Raw genomic sequence first — 7,753 nt, 5'->3', positions numbered from 1 at the left:
ATGGACTTCCCGCACAAGATCCAATTAGACACCTCAAGAACTTTCATGGTATATGTTCAACCACTAGGCAGGAAGGATTCGATGAAGTGGCTATATGGTTGTTTGCCTTTCCTTTCTCTCTTGAGGGAAGAGCCAAGGAGTGGTTTTATACCTTACATAGTGATGTTGTCTCCGATTGGGACTTGCTTAGAAGAGAGTTCCTAGATAAATTCATGCCCGTAGAAATGACGGACAAGCTGAGGAAGGAGATCTCATGTATTGTACAAGGCGAGATGGAAACCCTATATGAGTATTGGGAGTGGTTTCGCAAACTTCTTGACTCATGTCCCAACCATATGATTGACACTTAAGTATTGCTTAGCTATGTGTGCCAAGGCATGAGAGAGCAAGATAAGAATCTATTGGATGCCTCAAGCAATGGTTCTTTGTCAAAGTATAGGACGGCGGAGGAGGCATGGCACTTCATTACCGACTTGGCCGAATCTACTCAACATGCTAGACGGAGAATCAACCGCCCAAAGGCCGTGAATGAAGTCTCTTCTAGTGGTGAGACCGCCACCCTTACCAAAACCTTGTGTGAGATGACAAGTCTTCTAAAGCAACTCCAAGTGAATTAACAACAACCTCCACCATCTCCTCAACCCCAATAAAGCCAACAATTGGTCCCCCAAAAAGTATGCGGTATTTGCTCATGCTACTCCCACTACACGGATGAATGTCCGAGCCTCCAAGAAGATAACACTCTAGTGGCTACCCACAACTTTTATGATCACTCCTTCTATGAGTGCGCTAATCAAGGATACCATTCACAAGGGAGAAATTTCAACCAAGGGTACCCTCAACAAGGAGGCAATTATAACCAAGGGAGTAACAACTCTAATCTAGGTTGGCGGGACAATTATCAAGAAGGAGGTAGGGACAATGGAGGAAACCAAAGATGGAACACCAACAATCCACAAAACCGATACTCACAAAACCCTCCAAATCAACAATCAAACCAAGGAAGGAACTACTAAATCTACATACCACCCCATAGACAACCACCTCCACCCAACCAATCACAAGCACCATAAATCACCTATCCTTCCCCTTCTTCAAATCAAGATGAGACACTCCGGTCCATACTCCAAGGGCAAAAAGAAATCCAAAATACACTCAACTCAAGTCTCAATGGCCTCAGTTTCACCCTCTAAGCCCTCATTGCTCGTATGGAGCCACCTTCTACCTCCACTCCTCAAGCACCAAACTCTAGTGCCATACCTTCTCAACCTCTACCCAACTCCAAGGGTGGCATCAACGCCGTAACCTTGAGGTCCAGAACTCAATTGAAAGAGAGGGGCTCAAAGGCACCTAGCCCAATGATAGTTGCTCAAGAGGAGGATAGAGTTGAGATAGAAGAAATAGAAGAGGAGGGGGAAGCACACAAGATAGTTGAAGATGAAGACCCTCAACCAAGGAGTGAAGTCCCTAGAAAGGAGCAAGTCTTAGAGGAAGTGGCTCAACCAATCCCATTTCCTACATTGGCAAGAAGGACCAAGAAGCTTGTAGAACTTGACCCAAAAATGGTAGAGATGTTCAAGAAAGTGGAGGTAACTATCCCTCTCTTTTATCACTTTTCTCATTAACGTTGCAAGCTAGCTCCCATTCCATGTTAGTGGTCACGTTAGTTAGACTAACGTGGCTACTAACGTGGCTTTTTCTTGCTTCCTTTGTCCTGAAATCAAGCAAATAAAGTGCATCAAAGCTCTAATCCAAGTTATGAGTCGTGCATCATCCAATTTGTCATTAAATTCATGTATAATTCTCATGAAATCATATAAAATTCACAATGTTTGCTTGAATCAAGATGTAAGTGAAATTCTACCCAAAACTTGCTTATTTCCTAAGAAAATGCATGAAACTACCCTCAAACAGTAAAGAAAAGGTCAGTGAAACTGGCCAAAATGCCCTTGCATCACAACACCAAACTTAAAGTTTGCTTGTCCCTAAGCAAGTACTGAAACATGAGAATGATGAATGAAATGACAAGAGGAATGAATCATTATTGTGGAAGTCATGTCCTTGGTTTTATGGGGTTTCATGCATAGCAACTTAGGTTCATTCCTTTTAGTGGCTTTTAGACCTTTATCATGCCCTGGAATACTTACTTACTTGCACCCTTTGAGACTTTTATTTATTGACCCCTTTGTCTTTTCAAAGTTTATTGCATCCTTAGGCTAAGTGTTCTGTGAGGGGGCGACTTTTTAAAATAAGCTTTCAGCCAACACTCTCGAACCAGTTGGTTCAAGGTGCTAGGTGTTGAAACACCCCTAAGGACTTACTCCCTCAAGTCTCTCTCCCCCATACATGCACACCACAGGCACATGGTTTGTTATTTTCTTTCCATGAGGCCTTGGTATCCAGCACCTCTTTGGGTTACTAAATGTTCTGTAGCAAGGTTGCTCTTGATAGTGAATTTTCAGTTGATAATCCCGGGTTAGTTAACCCAAGTTACCAAGTGATGAAGCACTCCTAAGAACTTATTCATCCAAGCAGATCCTTGGTACAAGAGCACCATAGACACATCCCTCAAGATTCAAGCCCTTGGTGCCTAGCCTTATTTCTTATTACTTTTCTTTCTTTTTCAACTCTTATTGTTCTTTTCCTTTTTTTATTAGGATCTTGTTATTTAGCTGGTCTCATGGGGTGTGTTTCAAGCATATGACTTCAGGACAGATAGTTGCCTTCCTACCTTGTTAGTGAACCAACTTAGCTAATCTATTACCACACCACAAACTTAGGAACTTACTCCACAATTGATCATCACTCTGGTCTTTCATAACATCTCTTTTTATTTGATTCAAAAGGACAAGCATACAAGTAAGCAAGGTGAAGATGCAGCAGTGACATTAGACTAGCAAGCATAGACCTAAGCAATGAAAACTTAAAGGCAGAATTTAAAATCCTAAACTACCATGGAAACATGTTCTATTTCATACATGATTTTCCTTATTTAAAGCTTTGAAAAAAAATGGAACAAAGAGGGAACTCCACCACCTTTTACTCATGGGAGTGCTCTCCCTCTTGTTTGTCCTCTTTGTGTTTTTCTTGAGTGCTTGAACTCCCACTTCCCTTTCCTTTTCCAATCAACTTTTTCCAGAAGCCAGCATCTTCCATCTTCTTTTTCAATGTTTCCTTCTGCTGTTTCACCTTACTTTCCTCTTGTTCTGTTAGATCTTTTTGGATTACATCATACCTAGGAATTGCAGAGTGCAGATTATGCATATGACCAGACATATAGTTCAACTTGGCTTGAGTGTTTATGTTGAACTCCTCCCTATGTAGTTGCCATCCTTCATTAAGTACGCTGAACTCATTGAATGCCTTCGTCTGAGCTAGCTGACGTTGGTTGAGTTCTTGAAGGTGTTTGTCTTGACGCTCTTGCCTTTCAGTCACTTGATTGATGGCTTGAGTGAGCTGGGAGTAGTGTTCCATTTGCTGTTTCTGCCACTCCCCTTGTTGATTCATCCAATTAGAAAGGAGTTCTTCTTGACGATCCATCCTTTGGGATTGAATGTGTAGTTGTTGTTCTTGCCCTTCCATATATCTCCTTGCCAAGTCCTCAATGGCTCACTACCTTGGCTTTCGTACACAGCCTAAGGATGGTGCTGGGGTACCAAAGTCTAGCACCTGGATCATTCTTTTCGGTTGATTCTTGAATCCCCTCTGCTATAATTTCGTGCACATTGATGTCTCCACCCTTTATTAAGCAATGTACCATAGTAGCTCGAGTAATATTGACCTCAGAATTATTTGCGGCTGGGAGGATAGATCTCCTCACGAGCTCAAACCATCCCTTGGCTTCCGGGATGAGGTCTCCTCTCCTGATGAACCGGGGCCTTCTATCCGAATACCGTTCCCAGTTAGATCCTATAACACACATATCATTCACAATTTCTTCGAGTTCATCATTGTCGGGGCCATTACTTATTCTCACATGATAACTGGGCTCATCAAAATGTGGCGATTTCAGCTGAAGAGTCCTTATTATGGCATTGGGGCTGAAATCCACCTCTGTTTCTCTCACATAACTTTTGAAAGTGGGGGCCTTAGTTTTGTCTTCTCTGACCACATTTGCATAGAACTCTTTGATGATGTTTGCATTTATCTTTGCTTCTGGGTTCGTGAGCCTTAGCCAACCCCTTTGTTCAATCTTCTCTTGAATCTGTGGGCACTCATCCTCGTTGAACTGGAATGTTAACTCAGGCAGTATCTTTTTGAGCTTTATCCGTTCAAATTCATGTTCATGGAATGCCATTTTGAATCTCCCTTCGTCAAAAGGGATACTCTCCACTGGTTCCTTTCTCTTTTGCCTCTTGGAGCTCGATGATGCCATGAGTGACTTTTTGAGATGTGAAGGTGTTGAAGGGTGTGGATAGATGGTGAAATTTGGCCGGGTTAGGATAGGATATAGTTAAGGGAGTGAGGGAGAGTGTTTTTGGATGGAGTGAAGTACAAAGAGTGGGAATTGGAATGTGAAGGGGGTACGGAATAAGAACCACTTTATATAAGGAGATGGTGAGTGAATGAAAGGTGTGGATTGATGGTGTGGGTGTATGATGAACGGATGGGGTTTAGCATGGGATGAGCACAAGGATCATCAACTTTATGATGGGGTTGGTTCAGTTTCCAAGCGTGTTCTTCTTCCAATGTTGCATGGCAACATTTCCCAATGCATTCCCCTTTGAGACATGTGTATAGTCCCCTCCTTTTGTGGTGGCCGAATCCTCCTTCTTCAATTGTCCCATCAATTCCCCTATAAATAAAGGGATGTGATTAATGAATTTGTGGAAAGTGGTGGCAAAATTTAAAAGAAAAGAAAGAGTAACTACTTTTTAAAATTTTTGTTGTTAACTAACTAAGTGCTATTCATGAGTACAAACCAACTGACTAATTGATTGTTCATGTATGCAACATTGGTGACACCAAACTTAGTTTGTGGCCATGTGGAGTAAAAGGACTTGTTCAAGGTTCTAAGAGTGACATGATATGAATTGCATTCATGTTCTCTTAATGTGCCTTGAACACCAAACTTGTTCTTTACTATGTGTTGCAAACAGGAAAGATTCGGTCAAGTGTATGTCAAAGTTGATTTGGACTTCATGAACCTTGCATTATTAACTACTTTTAAAAGCATATATAAAACATGGGTTGCCTCCTATGAAGCGCTTCTTTAGCGTCACTAGCTTGACGTTCTGCCTTTTGTCAGGGTGGTTGGTAATGCTTCAGATCTTCCCCTCTTACAGTAAACCTATATCCATTGGCTTCATCAAGGATCTCTACATGTTCTAGGGAGAGAACTTTGTTGATGGTGAAAACCTTAGGTAGCTGAGATGGGATGGTAGGGAGATGAGGTGGGATATCTAGGAAGTAAACTGAGATCACTTTATCCCCTGGAGAGAAATCCTCTGTAGGGATCTTCTTGTTCCTCCATATCCTTGGTGCCTTCTTCTTTGTTTCTTTTGCTGTTGCCCTGCTCTTTGTGGTCTCTTTTTCTAGGGAGATTTTGTTGCTGGTCTCATATGATTCTGGTGGTTTTGGCTCCACTTGAGTTTCCTTTAGCTGTGACACCTTCTGGCTGTTTTGCTTAACAACCAAAGGGATTCCTAGGTGTACATTTTGTGCTTCAGTGCTTGTTTCTTCCACCAGTGCTTTGTTGTGATCTTCCCTTGGTTTCTTGTTTTCCTTATCTGCTTCTTGTGAGGGTTTGAAGACATTGAATGCGAGTTGTTCATCATGTATCCTCAGTATTAGCTCTCCTCGCTCCACATCTATAAGTGCTCTGGCTGTAGCTAGGAACGGTCTTCCCAATATGATTGGGTGGATGTGACTCTCTTCTATTTCCAATATGACAAAATCTGTGTAAAGGAAGTAAGTTCCCACTTTCACCAACACATTTTCAACCACTCCCACTGCTTGTTTTTGAGTTTTGTCAGCCAGCCTGATGACTACATCTGTGGGTATTAGCTCATTGATCTGCAGCTTCTTCATAAGGGATAAAGGCATTAAGTTAATGCTTGCTCCCAGATCACATAATCCCTTATCAAACATTGTTTCTCCTATGGCACAGGGGATGTGAAAACTCCCTGGGTCCTTCCTTTTTGTAGGCATCTCTGGTTGAATGAGAGCACTGCACTCCTTATTCATCACTATTGTTTGCCCTCCTTTGAGTGAGCTTTTCCTGGTCAGCAGCTCCTTCATATACTTAATGTATGAAGGCATTTGTTGGAGGGCCTTGATGAATGGTATGTTTACATGGAGAGATGCAAACATGTCAAGAAACATTGAGTATATTCTCTTTTCTACACCACCCTTGAGTCTTTGGGGAAAAGGTGCATAGAGTCTCAGCAGCTCCTTCTGTGAAATTTTGGTTTCTTGGTGATCCTCTTCCTGTTTCTCTGCTGATGTATCTCCAGGTTGTTCTAACGAGTTGTTTGGCTCTTCCTCAACCCCCTTATCACTTATAGTGACCATCTTGCAATCTTCCCATCTGACTTTCTTTGCTTCACCTCTCGGGTTCTTCTCTGTGTCACTTGGGAAGCTATCAGTAGGTTTGGGAATCTTCTCAGAGAGGTATCCCACTTGAAATTCTAGCCTCTTGATGGTGTCTCCCTGGTTCTTGATATTGGCTCGCACCTCCTCCTTGAATACTTTGTTATCTTGGATTTCCTTACATATGCCTTCAAGTAGAGTCTCAATCCTTGATAGTCTTTCTTCCGCTGATGGTGAGTTAAGATTGGAGGGATGAAAAGGGCCATTTTGGCTTTGGTATGGATGTTGAGGTGTGTTGTTAGGTGGGTGTTGATATAATCTCTGTGTGGAATGTTGGTCAGCTGCATTGTTGTTGGGGTTGTGGCGTCTCTGATCTTGGCCTTGGTCTTGTTGATTTTTCCACTCAAAGTTTGGGTGGTTCCTCCAACCAGGATTATAGGTTTTGGAGTATGGGTCATGGTTCTGCCTAGGTGGATTTCCAATGTAGTTGGCTTGTTACTGATCACTTTCTGCTTCTTCATTCACTCCTTCTTGAGCTGCTGTTGAGGTGGTGATTACTGCTACTTGATTCCTCTCCATCTTCTTAGTAAGGTCAGCCAGCTGCTTGGTAATCATCTTATTTTGAGCTAGCAGTGCATCCACGTTGTTCAGCTCCATCACTCCTCTAGCGTTGCCTCTTTCAGAAGCATAGAAGTAGTCATTCTCAGCTACAGTCTCAATGACATCTATGGCTTCTTCAATGGTCTTCTTCTTGTTCAGAGACCCCCCGGATGAGTGGTCTACTGCTTTCTTTGATTCATAAGAAAGACCTTCATAGAAAATGTGTAACTGCACCCATTCATTGAACATATCTGGCGGGCACCTTCTTGTCAAGTCTTTAAATCTCTCCCATGCTTCGTAGAGAGTCTCATCATCCTGTTGCCTGAAAGTTTGAACTTCAGCTCTCAACCTGTTGATTCTTTGAGGAGGATAGAATCTCGCTAAGAACTTATTTACCACATCTTCCCAGGTTGTTAAGCTCTCCTTCGGGAAGGATTCCAGCCATTTAGATGCCTTGTCCTTGAGTGAGAAGGGGAATAGAAGCAGTCTGTAGGTGTCAGGATGAACACCATTAGACTTCACAGTATCACATATCCTCAGGAAGGTGGTTAGATGTTGATTGGCATCTTCTTGAACACTTCCTCTGAATGAACAATTGTTCTGAACAAGGGTGATGAGCTGT

This window comes from Arachis hypogaea, chromosome 13, assembly GCF_003086295.3.
Source record: "Arachis hypogaea cultivar Tifrunner chromosome 13, arahy.Tifrunner.gnm2.J5K5, whole genome shotgun sequence".
NCBI lineage: Eukaryota > Viridiplantae > Streptophyta > Magnoliopsida > Fabales > Fabaceae > Arachis > Arachis hypogaea.
The sequence above is the reverse complement of the archived record's forward strand: the minus strand, read 5'-3'. Positions refer to the sequence as shown.